We start from the raw sequence: 16,278 nt of genomic DNA on the forward strand, positions 1-16,278 counted from the left end.
ATGTCTTCCCAGCTTCAGCTAATGCCCAGCTTTGTTGCCCTTTGGCAAAGGAAGTGCAAACGATAGCTTTAGTGACACAGTTTCTGCCAAGAGAGGCACAGATAGGACAGGAGAAGGGGGGATCACTTGGCCCTTGTCATTCCATGGGCATCTCTTCCTGCCTGGCATTTCTGAGCCAGACACTTGGCTGGGCCACGGTTCTGTGTCCCATCTGGATAGGCTGGTAGCGACACTCGGTGTGACCACGACCACTGTAATAGATGCCATTAAGGATGTGGACAAGGTGTAGAAGTGAAATATAGAAAAACTGATTTTGACACTGGTTGTCCCCCTTCCCCTTCTACCTGGGTACACTATTGCTGCGTGGTGTCATTTGGACTGTGATGTAGCACAACTCATTTTCTCATATATGGAAGTTTCTCAGAAAATTAAAGACACCACTTCCCTAAACAGAACCCAGTAATTTTGTTTGGATTTATTTCCCTTGAAATGTGAACACATATATCCCCAAAGGATGCTACCAAAATGGTCACACCAATCCAAGAGAGCCGCCCCTTCTCTATGTGTTAGATATTCCATTTTCTCCAGCACTAAGACCCCCATTAGCTACAGCAATTTATGAGGGCTGAGAGTTTGTATGGAACAGGAGGACCATTGCATATTGGATCATCCTCACCAAAGGAACTGTACCAGAGTTTGGCAGGAATGGACAAGGTTGCAGGTGTGTGTGTGTGTGTGTGTGTGTGTGTGTGTGTGTGTGTGTGTGTGTTATATATACTCCAAATATTGGCAAGGAAAGTTGAAAAATCTCTCAACCTCAAATATCAGGACAGTAGGCAATCAAAACAGACTAATGGCATGGATTAGAGGTCACCTACCACCCCACAGAGAATGGGTCCCTGTCACCCACAGCCCCACAGAGATCATCCCCAAGTTCACCTCATAGCACCAAAGCCAGAAACCCACAGGGACGCCACTGATGCAACAAAACACTGATGGCAGAAGGAGGGGAGGAGAGGAGCCACGTTTCACATGGAAGCACTGACGAGAACTGCGCAAGGCCACCTGAGAGTCTCAGGGCTCAGGTCTGCCCCAGGTGCCTGCTGGGGGCAGGGTGCCACGGGCTCCAATCCTGGGCCTCAGACGGGCTGGTTTTTAAGGACGTGGCCACTGCTGTTTCCGGCGAGGAATAATATAGAGGTAGTCTTCGGAATGCTAATTCCCCATTGGCACTGGAGGGAGGACTGGCATTTGTGGGTTTTCCTTCATACTCGAAAAGTCCAACCAAGATTTGATAGGAAAACAGGACCGTGAGAAAGGGAAAACCCTGACAGGAAGCACCCAGATTTCCTCCTTGCTGTAGTTTGGATCTGGGATGTCCCCCAGGCTCATGTGTTGAAAGCCTGGTCCCCAGGGCACCATAGTCCAGTGGTGGGGCTCCTGGGAAATGACTGGATCACAGGGCTCCGATCTCCTCGATGGATTAATTCACTGTTGGGTTTGGAACTGAAGGACTATTGGGAACCCATTGAAACTGTAGGACGTGAGGCCTCGTTGAAGGAGGTAGGTCACTGGGCACATGCCCTGGAAGGGTATGCGTTCTCCCTGGCCCTTCCTCTCCTTCTCTGTCTCTCTCCAGCCCCCCACCCGCTCTGTGCTGGCCACCGTGAGGCGAATAGCTCTGCTCTGCCACACGCTCCCCACCCTGATGTTCTGCCTCACCACAAGACCACAATCACGGGGCCACGCAACTGTGGGCTGAAACCTGTGAAACCGTGAAGCAGAATAAATCTTCTCTCCTCTAAGCAGATTTTCTCAAGTGTTTTGTCACCACGCGGAGGAGCTGACACCCTCCCTTTTCACGGGTGGCTTGGTAGAACCCCGCAACGGTGGCCAGTCTTCTCTTGACCTGAGTGAGCAGGTCACTACCAAGAAACGATCATGGTTATTGGAGGACTCTAAAATATCTTGGAAGTTAAGCTGTGCAAAACATGCAACAGCATATCTGTGTGTGATGTCCACTGGGCCTTCTGATGTGGCCCTCCCCCCAGGCCTCAGCACTGCCCTTACTGGAAAATCATGGATAGGTAGATGAAGAGAAAGTCGGCCACCCTGGCAAGTTCACAAGGAAAGGGCAATGGATAGAGTTGGAAGTAACTTGGAAGTAATTTGTCATCATTCCTGGGGGAGATAAATTTGTAAAATATAAAAACATTAGGAGTATCAGGTAAACACTGTGATGCAGCAATTGCAAAGCCAGTTCTCTGCACCACGGAAATGATGTAGTGGTGCAAGAATGATGGGCAGCATTATTTTTCAACATAAAATCTCGAACCAACCCAATTTCAAAACCATTTGGAAAAGGTGAATGAAAACCGCAAAAACTAAGAAAGAAAGGTTTTCTTCTTTTTCCTTCTTTAAAGGAAGAGGACAATCATATTGGGGATGGCACTGGTGACCCCCTCCAGGGGCTAGGGTAGTAGTGTACCTGTCCACTATGCTGCTGATGAAAAACAAGAAGACAACCATCCCAGAATTGAGCTCAATGGTGGCAACCTGTGCAGCAAGGCAGAACCAGGAGAGATGGCCCTGCACTGCAGGGAGGCGCGGTCCCTAGAGCCCTGCTGTTGCTGAAGGGCTGATTGCTAAGGAGCTCAACGGAGGCTAAAACGACAGGGCAAGAGCAGGGGGCTAAAGAGCTGAACGGAGGCTAAGCGTCCCTGGGTGGGCTCGAACCACCAACCTTTCGGTTAACAGCCGAACGCGCTAACCGATTGCGCCACAGAGACGCGGCGGGTCCCTTACCTGGAGTCCATGGGTTCCAGTGCGCACTAAGCCGCTTTCCCCCAGGCCACGCGCAGCGGCTCCTGCAGAATCCGGGCAAATTCCCACAGCTCAGACAAGCCGCCCGATCAGCGCGGCGAGTTGGAAAGCTGACCATCGGCGGATTCCGAGGCCAGAGGGCAGCAGAATGGCCTCCACCCCGAGCTGCCAGGCGCGGATTTCAAAAGCTGACGCCCGGGAGATGCCCGCTGGGCTCTGGGGTCGAGGCTTCTTCCTCGTCCTGCCCTGAGTGGGCCTGTCCCCACCGTAGCGCGCCGGCCTGGGACGGGCCGCAGGGCCAGTCCTTTAAAGGACCCTGAGATCGGAAACGCGAGCGTTTATCCCAGGCCAAGGTCTTTGCACGAAGCCTCGGCTCGGCCAAGTTTCTAGGCCTCCGCGGAGGCGAAGCCGGGAAGGCCCGGTGCCCGAGCGCCCTCGAGGTCCGGGGGCTCACGGAGGCCGGGGTGGGCGCGGGGTGGGCGCGGGCGACAGCAGCGACCGGGCGGCCCAAGGCCACGGCCAGGAGCACGAAGGGGCGGAGGGGAGCAAGACAGGCGACGACCTGCTGCTGGGAACACGGAGCCACGGAGTTGCACCCCTGAGCGACGTCCAGCACGGGGACGGGGGGGGGGGGGCGCCGAGCTGTGTCCTGCACCCGGACTGAGAAGGCGCCGCCGGTACTCGCCCGCGCGGCGCCGTGACCGTCTAGTGGTCAGTACTCTGCGCTGTGGCCGCAGCAACCGCGCTTCGAATCGAGTCATGGCCCGCCCTGCACTCACGTGGGCCCCCTTGTCTTTCAATCCTCACCCCCGCATCCAGTGCCAAACTTTTAGGTGGCTCCAAGCTCTCTGGTCTGGAGGAAGAAAGGAAGCCCCGTCCTTGGCCAGTTCTCGGACACCAGAGAACCCGAGCATTGAGGAGCTGCCTCTGACGCAGTGGTTGTGGTCGACCTCCTTTTACTGGTTCACGTATTGCAGTCATCCGTGGGGTCGGTTTAGACCAAATAAGAAACGAGATGAGATTTGCACTCCAACGAGGCTTTGGAAACAAGGTCGAATAACCATAGTAACGTGTGCACTTAGTGAATGAGATCCCCCAACCAAGTGTGTGTGTGTGTGTGTGTGTGTTGGGCGTGGGGGGACAATAAAAACCGAAGTGCAGCTCACAGATTAAATTGCACCCATCCTCAGTTCATGGCCCGGTGGATCCCGTCCAACAGGAACCCTCTTCTAGGGCAAGTGACAGAAAATTTCCATCAGCTCAGGAAGTCCAAGGACTCTGTTCTCCATCCATCCCCATAACCTCACTGAAGGGAATCACCACTATGTTTTCTATCTCCAGGGTTAGTTTTGCTTTATTCTTGAAATTCTCCATCAAATACCATACTTTTTGGCCAGTGGTTTGCACTTTTTTTTTTAATGCAGCATAAAGTTTCTGCTATGCATCCATTTGTTGTCACCATCAGTGTTTTGGTATTGTCCCAAAATGTGAATAAAGTAAAGTGGATGGAGACCGGTTATGTCTAGTTGCAGCCCTGGAGAAGAAGGTGGCTATGGACATTCCCGTAGGGGTCCCCTGAGGCCTCGTGCATTCATTTCTTTTGAGTACAAACCTAGTGAGGGAATTGCTGGGTCATGGGGCAGGTGTATTTTAAACTTCATGAGAAGCTAGCAAGGGTTTTCAGGATGTTTGCACTGTCTTACTCTCTCACCACAAGAGAAGATACTAATTATTTTTATGTTTTCATTTTTGATACTTTGTTTTCTTTTTACACATACATGATGGTAGAGTGTTTTTTGCATATTACACATACCACGAGTGTAACTTTCCACCTTTGAGGTCGTACATGACGTGGAGTTGCACTGGTTGTGTATTTGTATGTGAATAAAGAAAACTTAGGTCCGATTCATTGTACTCTCCTCTTCCCATTCTCCTCTCTTTACTTCATTCCCCTTTGTCTAATGCTATATATATGTATATATTTTCACCTTCCTTTTACCCATTCATTTGTTGAAGGGTGCATTAGACTGGTTTCATAGATTAGCTGTTGTGAATTGCCGTCAAATTGATGTGCCTCTGTCACTGTAGTATGCTGATTTTAAGTCCTTTGGATGTATACCAAGGAGTGGGATAACTGGGTCAAATGGTGTTTCCATTCCAAGTGTTCTGAGGAATCTCCATACTGCTTTCCAGAATGGTTCCACCAAATTGCAGTCCTGCCAGCAAAATATGAATGTACTTTCCCCCCCACATCCTCACCAACATTTGTTGTTACTTGTATTCATGATAATTGCCATTCTGAGGGAGCAGGAGGGAATCTCAAGAGAGGTGAAAGACCTCTCTTGTATGTCTTTTGGTAGTATGTCCATTTTTATCATATTAATTCTGCATGTCCAAGAACATGGGAGAACTTTCCATCTTCTAAGGTGTTCTTCAATTATTTTCTTTAGTGTCCTGTAGTTTCTATTGTAGAGGTCTAATGTATATGTATACGCATATACTTGGGAATCTCTCTCTATTTTTTTGAAGATAGTTTTCCTAGTGCCTCTTTCAATGGATTCATCATTTGTGTATAGGACTGCAATTGATTTGTGGGTGTTAATTTTATATCCTGCTCCTTTGCTGGATTCATTCATGAGTCCTAGAAGTCTTCTGGTAGAGTTCTTTGGGTCTTCTGTGCATAGAATCATGTCCTCAGCAAACAAGGATAATTTGAGTTTTTCTTTTTCCCATTGGGAGAGAAGATACAAATTCTTGTAAGCTCATGTTTTTAACTATCTCTTAAAAGTGACCCATTCGGGTGGGTGTGTAAGGGTATATTACCATTATTTTCCCGAATGAGCAATGATATTGAGTTCCTTTCTTATTTCTTTTGGTTATGTAGAAATGTTGTTGGAGAGATGCTGATCAGTGTCTTTCCACCTTTCTTTCCTTTTTCTTTTTCTTTTTTGTTACCAGGGATTGAACCCAGGGTGCTTTACCACTGAGCCTCCTCCCCAGCCCTTTTTCTGTTTTAAATTTTGAGATAGGGTCTCACTAAGTTTCTCAGGGCCCTACTGAGTTGCTGAGGCAGGGCTCAAACTTGCCATCCTCCTTCCTCAGCTTCTAGTGTTGCTGGATTTAAGGACATGCAAAGAAATTTTACAAAAAAAAAAAAAAAAAAAACAAGAACCACACGATGAGTTGGTGAAAATGAGTCTAACTAGACCACGAATCCCCAACACAACACCTGCCCATCAGAACAGACCTAGTTCACTCATTTTGAATATAAAAGCAAATTCCAGCTGTAGAAGTTAATCAGATAGAAAAAGATCAGACCATAAGACGGTGCCATTCTGTACCAGGCTGCTTGTAAGCACAAGGGTGAACACTGGACAAAAGCAAATGGCTGGTAGAAGGAGGAACGACATCCTAAGGCTCCACCATCCACTGTTCCTCCCTGAACCAGCCTCTTGGGGGGCCAAAGAGGGTGTGTGGGCGGGCAGCATTCCTGGGAACTGTCCTGTATTGGCTCTTGTGTAAGTCTCTGTAAGACATGAGAATCTAAAGCAAGATTCAATCCTTGGTCCGTTCCAGGGATGCAGAAGGGAAGGAGAGAGGAGAGAAGCTCCATTACCACTCAGATGCAGAGTCACCCAGGGACATAGCCAAGAGTGCAGCTGGGTTCTGAAGGTCTTTGGGGCAAACACCTGACATGGGTCTCAAGGTCGGGAGGATAGGGCTTGGGAGGCAGTGTTACAGGGTTGGGGCCTGGCGGGAAATGGAGGCCCTGTGAAGACCCCTTCAAACAACCCTGAGTTTACGGAAGGGAAAGGAAAAGAGAAAGGGAATACTGTCAGGGAGAGAGGGAGTGGGTCCCCTCAGAGAGGAGAGGGACAGAGTGCCTCTGCTGCCTTCCAGGTTTATTGGGGATGCTGAGAGTCCCGCTCAGATCCCCCTCTTCACTTTTGACTGACAGTAGAATGACATCAGACTGGCACGTCCCCTCTGCCATGACACTCTAGGTCACTTTGGCCCATGCTGACAGTTTCTAAGTGGACCCTTGGCCATAAATTTTTACAGATTTTAAGGTGAGAGGAATTCTCCTTCACTCCCTGAGTTCTGAGCCTCGCCTGTTGAAAGGCTCAGAAAAGCCTCCCCCTGCAGGTAACTCGTGCTGCTCTGGTGCACTTCACTTGGGGCTGCGTTTCTCCTGCAGGGATGGCAGGCAGTTCGCTGAGAGATTTGACAAGTCCTGGCCATGAACGTCGGGCAGGGCTGCAGGGAACCTGCTTCTGGAGAAAGAAAGCCCACGAGCCTCAGCCCAGTGGAGCCTGTGTGTGGCATCCTTCCCGGACCCTCGAGTTCCCGCCACTCGTAGCCCCTGGCAGCGCCAGCCAGGGCAGGGCAGGGGCTCCGTAGATTAACAAGGAGGACATGACCTTTCCGTAGGTTCGCTGCAGACGAAGACCAGGCACCGAAAACGGGTGAATTTCTGCTGTTTTCCTCTAGCGGGTCTCCACCCGGTGGTCCAGAGCCCGCTGCAGACTTGGGCTTCTTGAAGCCAGATGGTTTTCGTCATAGTGACGTCCGTATATTATTGCTTTCCGCGTCCCCAGTGTGGAGCAAGTCCTGTCCCCAAGCGTTTTGGTTCAGTGGTAGAATTCTCGCCTCCCACGCGGGACACGCGGGTTCGATTCCCGGCCAATGCACGCCTTTTCTTAGCGTAGCGGACCGGGACTCCTGCTTTCGCCCCCCGACGGGCGCCCTGCCTTCTGCGTAGAGTTAAGATCCCCTGCAGCTCTGCAGCTCGCCCCCCCCCCCACCATGGCCTAAGGCCGCCTGAGATTGGAGGAGGAGCCTGGGACCAGCCAAGGTGCGTTCTGTCTGTGGACCCCCCTGTTTTCACCCGCGGAGGGAGACGCCAGGACAACAGAACTGAGTAGGCTTCTCCCCTTTCTGTGTCCTCTGTCCTGCCTCTGAAGGTCAGCCGCACGCACACAGCAGTGCATAATAGGCTCCAGTCTGCAGGGCATCCCTCCTGCCCTGCTCCTTCTGCCCTCCTCCTGCTCCTCCTCCTCCTCCTCCTCCTCCTCCTCCTCCTCCTCCTCCTCCTGCCCTGCTCCTTCTGCCCTCCTCCTGCTCCTTCTCCTCCTCTTGCCCTGCTCATCCTCCTCCTCCTCCCCCTCCTCCTGACCCTTCTGTTCCTGTCCCTGCTCCTCCTCCTCCTCCTGCCTCTCCTCCTCCTCCTCTTGCCCCAGCTCCCCTGCTCCTCCTCCTCCTGCTCCTCTTGTTCCTCCTGCACCTGGTCCTCCCCCCCCTCCTCTTCCTCCTACTCCTCTTTCCCTGGTCCTCCTCCCCGTCCTCTTCCACCAGCTCTTCCTCCTCCTCCTTCCCCTGCTCTCCTCCTGCTCTGCTCCTCTGCTCTTCTCCTCCTCCTGCCCTGCTCCTCCTGCTCCTCCTCCTTCCCATGCCCCTGCTCCTCCTCCTCTTTCTTCCCCTCTTCCTCCTCCTCCATCTCCTCCTCCCTTTCCTCCTCTTGCTCCCCCTCCTTCTCCTCTTCCCCCACCATCCTCCTCCTCCTGCCCCTCCCCGTCCCCCTCCTCCTCACCCTCCTCCTCCTCCTGCCCTGGCTCTTCCTACACTTCTTTGCCCTCTTTCTCCTCCTCCCTTTCCTCCCCTTCTCTCCCTACTCCTCCTTTTCCCTTCCATCCTCCTCCTGCCCCTCACCCTTCCCTCCTCCTCCCCCTCCTCCTGCCCCTGCTCCTCCTCCCCTTCCTTCCCCTCTTCATTCTCCTACTGACCCTCCCCCTCCTCCTCCTCCCTCTCCTCCTCCTCCCCCTCCTCCTCTTCCTGCCCCTGCTCTTTCTCCCCTTCCTTCCCATCTTCCTCCTCCTCCCTTTCCGTGCTCCCCCTCCTTCTCCTCTTCCCCCCCCTCCTCCTCCTCCTACCCCTGCTCCTCCTCCCCTTCTCCCTTTCCTCCAACAGGTCCTGGGAGCCCGGTTTCCTTGCTGGGTGAATCATTCCTCCAGGGCTGATTTTGAGGAGGTGGTCTGCAGCCCAGGCTAGTTCAACACCCTGGGTCATTTCTCTGGTTTTGGTACTGTGCTAAAACTTGCCTATAAAACAGTTAAGAAGCTGATCTGGGTTTATATTTTGCGGAAGAGATTGTAGAGAAAATTGGCTATCACCTCTTTTTTAAGTGTCTGTTAGAATGAATCAAAACTACCTAGACCCCGGGCTCTGTTTTGGGAGGTTGTTCCTTGAGGATTCAATTTCTTTATTTTTTATTTATTTTTTTTAAGAGAGAGAGTGAGAGAGAGAGGGGGACAGAGAGAGAGATAGAGAATTTTAACATTTATTAATTTTTTCTTAGTTCTCGGCGGACACAACATCTTTGTTGGTATGTGGTGAGTTTCATTGTTCCTGAGAGCATGCTTTGTATGATTTCTATTGCTTTCTATCTGTTGAAGTGTGTTTTATGGGCCAAAATGTGCAGATCGTGGTGAGTATTTCACATGAGCTAGAGAAGAACATGTTTCTTCCTTGTCGAATGAGGTGATGTATAAACCTCTGGTGGTGCTGCCAGTTCAACCTTATCCTCCTTGATTTTCTACCTGCCGGATCTGTCGACGACCCATTGAGTGAGGCTGAAGTCTCCAACTATAGCCGTGCATTTGTCTATACCTCCTTGCCCTTCTTTCAGGTTTTGCCCGACATAATCGGACACTCTCCTGTTAGAGACCCTAGTATTAAGAATTGCGTCATCTTCTTGGGGGAACTGACCACTTTATCATTAAGTAATATCCTTCTTTACCCCTGACGACTTTCCTTGCCCTGAAGATTTCTCTGTCTGGAATCAACATAGCTCCTCCAGTTGTCTTTCCATTAGCATGGGCCTCCTTGTCTTGGAGGCCTTGAGACCCCTCAGGACACAAAGGCTCTCTGATCCCATTATTGGGCTGCCTGCTGTCTTTGGGTCAGGAGATCCTGGCTGGCCTGTGGGGGTTGGGTTTCTCCTGCTCCTTGGGGCTGGCTCTGCACATCATGTGCTTCAGGGCCTGCACATTCTCAGTCCAGCTGAGCCAGGGACTTGTCCTGAAGGGCTGGCCCAGTGTTGGAGTTGGGGCTGCTGTCCACACCAGTGTTGGTGGTCCTGGAGAGGATGTGGGTCTGTGGAGGGACTGCGGGAAGGCTATCCCCTTGAATCGTAAAGGGCACTTGGGCAGAAGGTCTGGATTTCCTGCCCTCGGCCTCCTCCCAGCTCTCAGGAAGAGAGCTCATCTTCCATCTTACTCGTTGCTTTCTCACTTTCCCCGTTTTTACTTACAATTTATCTGTGCTCCTTCACATTTAAATAGGTTCCTTGCTGGGCAGGTTGACCTGTTCCTTAGTTCTGTCGTCCAAGCTCCTCTGGAGGCTGAGGCCGGAGGATTGCTTGATCCCAGAGGTGTGGAGCCGCACTGGACAACACAGTGACCACCTATCTCCTAATTTGTTTTAAAAGTAGGTTTCTGTTGGTTTGGAAGTTGCTCAGTATACCAGCAAGTCTCCTTGTGAGCAGAGCAAAAAAAAAATCAAGATGAAGCACTAAAGGAATCTCTTCAGTGAGTCTGACGTGGTGCGTTATCATTTCCCGAGACAGAGAGAAACCAGCCATCATGATGACAGAGGGTGTTGCCTATGCCCAGCTTTTGGTCCAATCCTCATAAAGGAGAGTCTGGGGGACAGGAAGGAGGAAATGTTTTGTCGACATGCGCTTAGGCTGAAGGCCTAGAGCTTTGGATTCACACAGGAAAACAACAGTCAAACTGAAGCTGAGGCCTACCAGCCAGAAACCATCCACTCATCGCTAACCTTGTGCTGTGACCATCAAATACGATTTCTTTATTTTGTTTTCCATGAGCATTTTATCAAGTTTCCTTTCTTGCCCCCCTCAGCAGAGTGCTAACCTGCTTGTACAGTAGGCCCCATTTTTAAATCACTGAATGTTGAAATAAGTTCTCTAAGTCTTTATTGATGCACTATAATCATACCTAATAGCAGGATTCATTAGACCATATTTGTACGTACACATAATTTAATCAACCTCAACGTCAGTACCTTTCATTTATTTCCCTCCTCCTCCAACTCTTTAAAATGTTAAGGTGTCCAGGTTTATGGTTCACAAACGAAGGCCCCTGGAGAACTTTCCTGAGATGCCCGCACATCGTTATTTTGAGACGTCATCTCCATCTTCATTGATCATCTGTGTAACTATTTAACTTTATGCAGTACTTATGAGCACATAAGTACTCTGTGAACTGTGAGGGAATCTGGGTACACTCACCCTAGACGCAGTAGTGAGTGCTCTCGGGTACTCTGATTCGTGGAGACTTTTTAAAAACCACCCAACTTTGGGGGTTCCGGCAGAGACACTGGAATGGATTCAGCTTGGCCACCTCTCAGGAAACAGTGTGTCTAAGTGTCAGGGCCCTGCCTCCTGGCGAGGCCGTGTATGGTGGATTTTGAGTCACGGGCAGGTATGTTCTTGTTTCAGTGGTCATACAAACATTGGCAGGGTTTGGCACAGACCTCTAATGCCAGTGGCTCAGGAGGCCCAGGCAGAGTGGGATGGCAAGTTCCAGTCCACTCTTGGCAACTTAGTGAGGCCCTAAGGAATTTAGGGGGACCCTGTCTCCAAGACTAAAAAGGGCCAGGGGTTTCACTCAGTGGTTCAGTGCTCCTGGGTTCAATCCCTGGGAACAAGGAAAAGCAAAAACAGACATTAAACATTGTTGAGGGCTGGGGTTGTGGCTCAGTGGTAGAGCACTTGCCTCACATGTGTGAGGCACTGGGATCAATTCTCAGCATCACATATAAATACACAAATAAACAAACAAATAAAGGTCCATCAACGTCTAAAAAGAAATTTAAAAAAAAAAAACATGTTTGACTGGTTTTTATTTTAATTCAACAAATCTGCATTCATTGTGAAAAAGAATATATCCCCTTCCCAGACCAACAAACCTATCTTAATTCTATGAAAAAGAGAGTTCCCTGCACAGCAATCCTCCCTTGATGATACACCTTTACCTAATTGCGTCCTGTAAGCCAAGGACGGAGTCCCAGGTCCCATCTTGACGATCCTGGGAGCTCCCTGGGTCAAGGGAAAAGTGGAAAGACCAGGAAAGGAAAATCACAGTATCGCTTGCGGGACTTTCACCTGATAGGAAAGTGGTCACCTGAGGCAGAGAAAGTTGGGGGCCGCACGGGTACTTCCTCAACCGGAGCCTCAAGAGCATTTGGCCCCGCGTGTTTGTAGCAGATGAAGTCCCTGGCACTGGTCCCTAGGCATGCCGTTCGTCCCTGGGCACCTCTGAGCACGATTCAGGAGCCACCTCCGTGGGTTCCATGGTGTAATGGTGAGCACTCTGGACTCTGAATCCAGCGATCCGAGTTCAAATCTCGGTGGGACCTTTCCCTTTTCCGTCCTCCGCGGACCTGAGCTGGAAAGCGCGGCCACCACCCCGAGAAAGCCTTCGCTGCGCGGCCTGTGCTCGAGGCAGGCGGCCCCTGGTGGCTCTGCACAGGCAGATTCTGTCCAGAGTTTCTGGCTCCTCTGCGGAGGTGACCCCGGGCGGAGAGCGGAGTCGCCGGACCCCTCCAGCGAGCGGCAGCGTGGAGGTCCCCGTCGCCAGGGGACACGAGCTGCAGTCCAGGCGGCGAGCCGTGCCGCGGGGCCCTGGCGCAGCCCACCGGGCCCCAGGGAGAGGAGGCGTCGGGCCGCGGCCAAGGCCCAAGTGCGGTGCTCTCTGAAGCCGAGCCGCGGGCAAGGCTCGGCTCCTGCCCACTGCCCACAGGGTTCCGCGGCGCTGCGGCGTCGAGCCACGGAGAGGCTGACCCCGGCCGCGGCCAGGGCCGAGTAGAAACGGGAAGGGCAGGGCGCAGGGGGCGGCGCAGCCCAGCCCAGGTCGCCGCCTGCGGCTCCCCCGGCTCAGGGAGGCTCCCTCCGGTAGCCATCCGCAGGGCACGCCGCCCCGGGCGCAGCCCAGCACTGGCCGGGCCTGGGTTCCCGCACCTTCCTTTCTGGGCGGGCGGGAGGGGTCGAGCGCAGGGAGGCAGAGGCCCGGGGCTTGCTGGCTCCCTGGTTTGGAGAGCAGGAAGGAAACGCAGGAAGCCCGCTTTCCCTGAGGCCGCTCTGCAGGCCTGGGATGGAACCCTACCCCAGCTCCAAGGCACCCGCACACTGAATGACAGAAGTCAAAGCAATTGGGGAACAGAGTGGAAAGTTTACCACCCCACCCCCCTTCTCCATGGAAGCAGGTCCTAAGACCCTCACGTGAGAGGGATCCCCCTGTACCCAGAGGAAAGAAGCATCTTATCTCTGAGCGAGGGACACGACATGAACCGAGTGGGCCTTGCTTCCTTCCCTTGCTGATCACCTTAGATCACTCTCCTTTTGTGGCATGGTCTTCCTTAACTGCCGTCTGCTCTTCAACAATGCAATGTAGAAAACACCTCTGGGTCCACAGCTTACTCCCCTCTCTTGCTTAGGAAGGAAGGCACTGTGGCAGGAAAAGCTTGTGGCTAAATAAACGTGCATGCTTTCCTCTTGTTACTCTGTTTCTTTGTTATAGAGGCCTGGGCCTTGAGCTGAGGATGGGCGAGGAATGAGCATTTCCCCTGCCCTCCATGTAAAAATGCCTTCCACCTGCAACTATGACACGTTATGGAGGCAGTTTTGAAGCAATAATTTGATTCAATATCCCCCTTTAAACGAGAGAAAATTCCCAGGTACGATGAAGTCTATGGCTCCTTCTCTATAGCTCCTTTCAGGGCAAACCTACTATAGGTTGAGGGGTCCTCCTGGGACACTCCTGGGAGCAGGAGTCCCTGCTGCTCAGAGAGGAGGACTGCACTCTCCCTCTGAGGGTCTTTGGCCTCCAAAAAGCTCCAGTGATGAAACTGACATTTAAAGAAAATCAGCATGAAACCTTTATATCGCCTCACGGTGTCAGGTTTCAGTCCATGGTCAGCTGAGTCTACTTTTGTTTCTTCTTCCTTTTTAAAATTTTGAGCTGTGGTGAGGCAGAAACTTCACCCCAGAAGGATGGGGCAGAGAAAAGTCTAGGCGAGCACTCTACCGCTGAGACACAATCCCAGCCCACGATCTATTTTTCTGCAGTTTCACCCAAAATACTGTCACTATAAGTTACTTTTGCCTGTTGTTGCAGGGCAGTGTTCCAATGGATGGATGCATCAGTCTGTACCCATTCCTTTCTTGATGGATATTTGAATTGCTTCCAGTTTGGGGACGGTCACAAAAGAATGTATTAAAAGGAAATCATTTTTTTGTGTGTGTATATGTAATGTATAAATTCTGTCTTAAATGTGGTATCCTTCAATACTAACTTACTTTGTTACTTTGTGAATGGATATTTCATTTATAAATGCAAGTTCATTCAGATGTTATGAAAGCCCAAAGCGGAAGTCTATGCACTTTCCTTTATATTTCATAATTATAGATGAAAACTTTATCTTGGATATTGTTTCCTTTTGGCCCATTTTTAATATAGGCTGCACACATCTAGGTCTATTACCAGATTATCTCATTTGATTTGTTTTAATATTTATTTTTTAGTTATAGGTGGACACATATTTGTATGTGGTGCTGAGGATCCAACCCACTGCCTCATGCCTGATAGGCCAGCACCTCTGAGCCCCAGCCCCAGCCCATCTCATTTGATTGATGCAACAATTGTATGAGTACTTAACATTCTCTTATTCTTATTTTTTTTCCATATGACTCTTGCAAAACTAAGACCAAGGAAACTGCAAGAGCTGACTGTAAGTCAGATAGAAGGCAACTGGTGGCTCCAGGACTGGATAGATGTCCTTCCCAAAGACAGACAACCCCAACGTCTTTGCGGTAACATCAGTGTTTCAGATAGGCCTGGAAACCCCTAGGCCAGCAGTTCCCAGCTGCCATACTGGAGGGCTGCTCTTGGTCAGAAACTCCTCCCTCGGGAATCTGGAACATAAGGTAGTGATCACAGCCTTGAGAACAAGGAAATTCCTTGGACACTCCACTTCCCAAAGTATTCTCCCCTGTATGGTGCTGAAAGTTGACCGGTCGCAGTCCATCTACCTTGTATCCCCAACCCTTTTCATTTGTTGATTGGAGACAGCATCTGGTTCTGTTACCTAGGACCTTGTTGCCCCTGACTTTGAATTTGTGATCCTTCTGCTTCAGCCTCAGGTGTTTACAGGGATTACAGGCATGCAACAAAACACCTGGCAAAATAAATTTCTTCCTTTCTTTCTGTTTTTTTTTTTTTTTTTTTTTTTTTTACTGGCAATTGAACTGAGGGGCACTCCACATCCCCAGCCCTATTTTGTGTGTTATTTAGAGACAGGGTCTCTCCCAGCGCTTGGCTTTCCCTGACACTGGCTTTGAATTCAAGATCCTCCTCTGCCTCAGTCTCCTGAGTACTGGGATTGAAGGAGAAGACATGACTTCTGACAGTGAAAAAGAATAACTATTTAAAATTTGTTGTGCCGTTTGAGGAGAGGGGGTATGTAGGAAGGAAGCCTGTATAATTTGACAGTGAAGCACACTAGAGCAGAGTCTGAGAGAACAGTCCTTTTTGTGACAATGAAAGTGATAAGCAAGGGCCTGAGGAAAGGTCTGGGGACGGTAGGGAAATGAGAATCGTGAATGTGAAGAGGCTGGAAAGGATAGGTCGGTGTGATAGCTAAAGTCACTTGAGAACAGATATAGTGTGTGACAGCAAGAGATGAAGCAAGTCAGCAATCACAGGAGAAATGAAGTTTGAGGAAGGGTGATCTACTTAAAAGGCAAGGAGGTGGGATGGAAAACCGCCCTAGTGGCATCCCACTATTAGGGTCCACAACTGTGGTCCTGAGTGCTGTACAAGAGCTCCTATTTTATGCCCCTGGGAGGAGAGCACAGAATTCCGATTCGGGTGGACTCTGAATATAGGAAGAAGATCCCAGGATATGAATCACGGTGGAGCTGTTGCTGCTGCACGCATGATGAGCCTGTTCCTTCTACAAGTGGGACCAGGAATGATCGTATCGTAGTCAATGCCTTCCTTCTAACTAAGTAGATGTATGTAAGGGAGTAATAATCTCAATCAAAAACTACAACCTCCCAGAACTGGGCAAGGATGTAGGCCCTTTATGCCAACAAACACAACCCTAGGAGTCAGAACCAGAGTCTGGTGAGAAACACGGAGGTGTAGACAAGGAACAAAGAAAAGGACTAGAACGGGTTCCATCCTCTCTCTTTAACGGACCTTGAGATAAAGCCGGGGAGAGCGCGAACGCAGTCCCCACTGCCACAAATTATGCAGCCGAGTCTCCCGCATTTGGGGAAATCGCAGGGGTCAGCACCTCCCAAGTGCAATGGAGAAGCCTCGCCCTGGGAAAACCACCTGCGTGATCATGGTGTTTCCGCTGCCAGGTAAGTAT

General features: G+C 50.6%; 3 non-coding genes across 3 annotated transcripts; 1 reads left to right on the forward strand and 2 right to left on the reverse strand.

Moving 5' to 3' along the window:
• Positions 1 to 2,715: 2,715 nt before the first annotated feature.
• Positions 2,716 to 2,789, reverse strand: Trnan-guu (transfer RNA asparagine (anticodon GUU)). Its single transcript has one exon. It is a non-coding gene; the product is annotated as a tRNA-Asn (tRNA).
• A 9,400-nt stretch (positions 2,790 to 12,189) lies between these two features.
• Trnaq-cug (transfer RNA glutamine (anticodon CUG)) lies at positions 12,190 to 12,261 on the forward strand. Its single transcript has one exon. It is a non-coding gene; the product is annotated as a tRNA-Gln (tRNA).
• Positions 12,262 to 16,115: 3,854 nt separating this feature from the next.
• LOC120891036 (U1 spliceosomal RNA) lies at positions 16,116 to 16,278 on the reverse strand. Its single transcript, XR_005735470.2, has one exon. It is a non-coding gene; the product is annotated as a U1 spliceosomal RNA (small nuclear RNA).

The sequence above is a fragment of the Ictidomys tridecemlineatus genome, chromosome 11, assembly GCF_052094955.1.
Source record: "Ictidomys tridecemlineatus isolate mIctTri1 chromosome 11, mIctTri1.hap1, whole genome shotgun sequence".
Lineage (NCBI taxonomy): Eukaryota > Metazoa > Chordata > Mammalia > Rodentia > Sciuridae > Ictidomys > Ictidomys tridecemlineatus.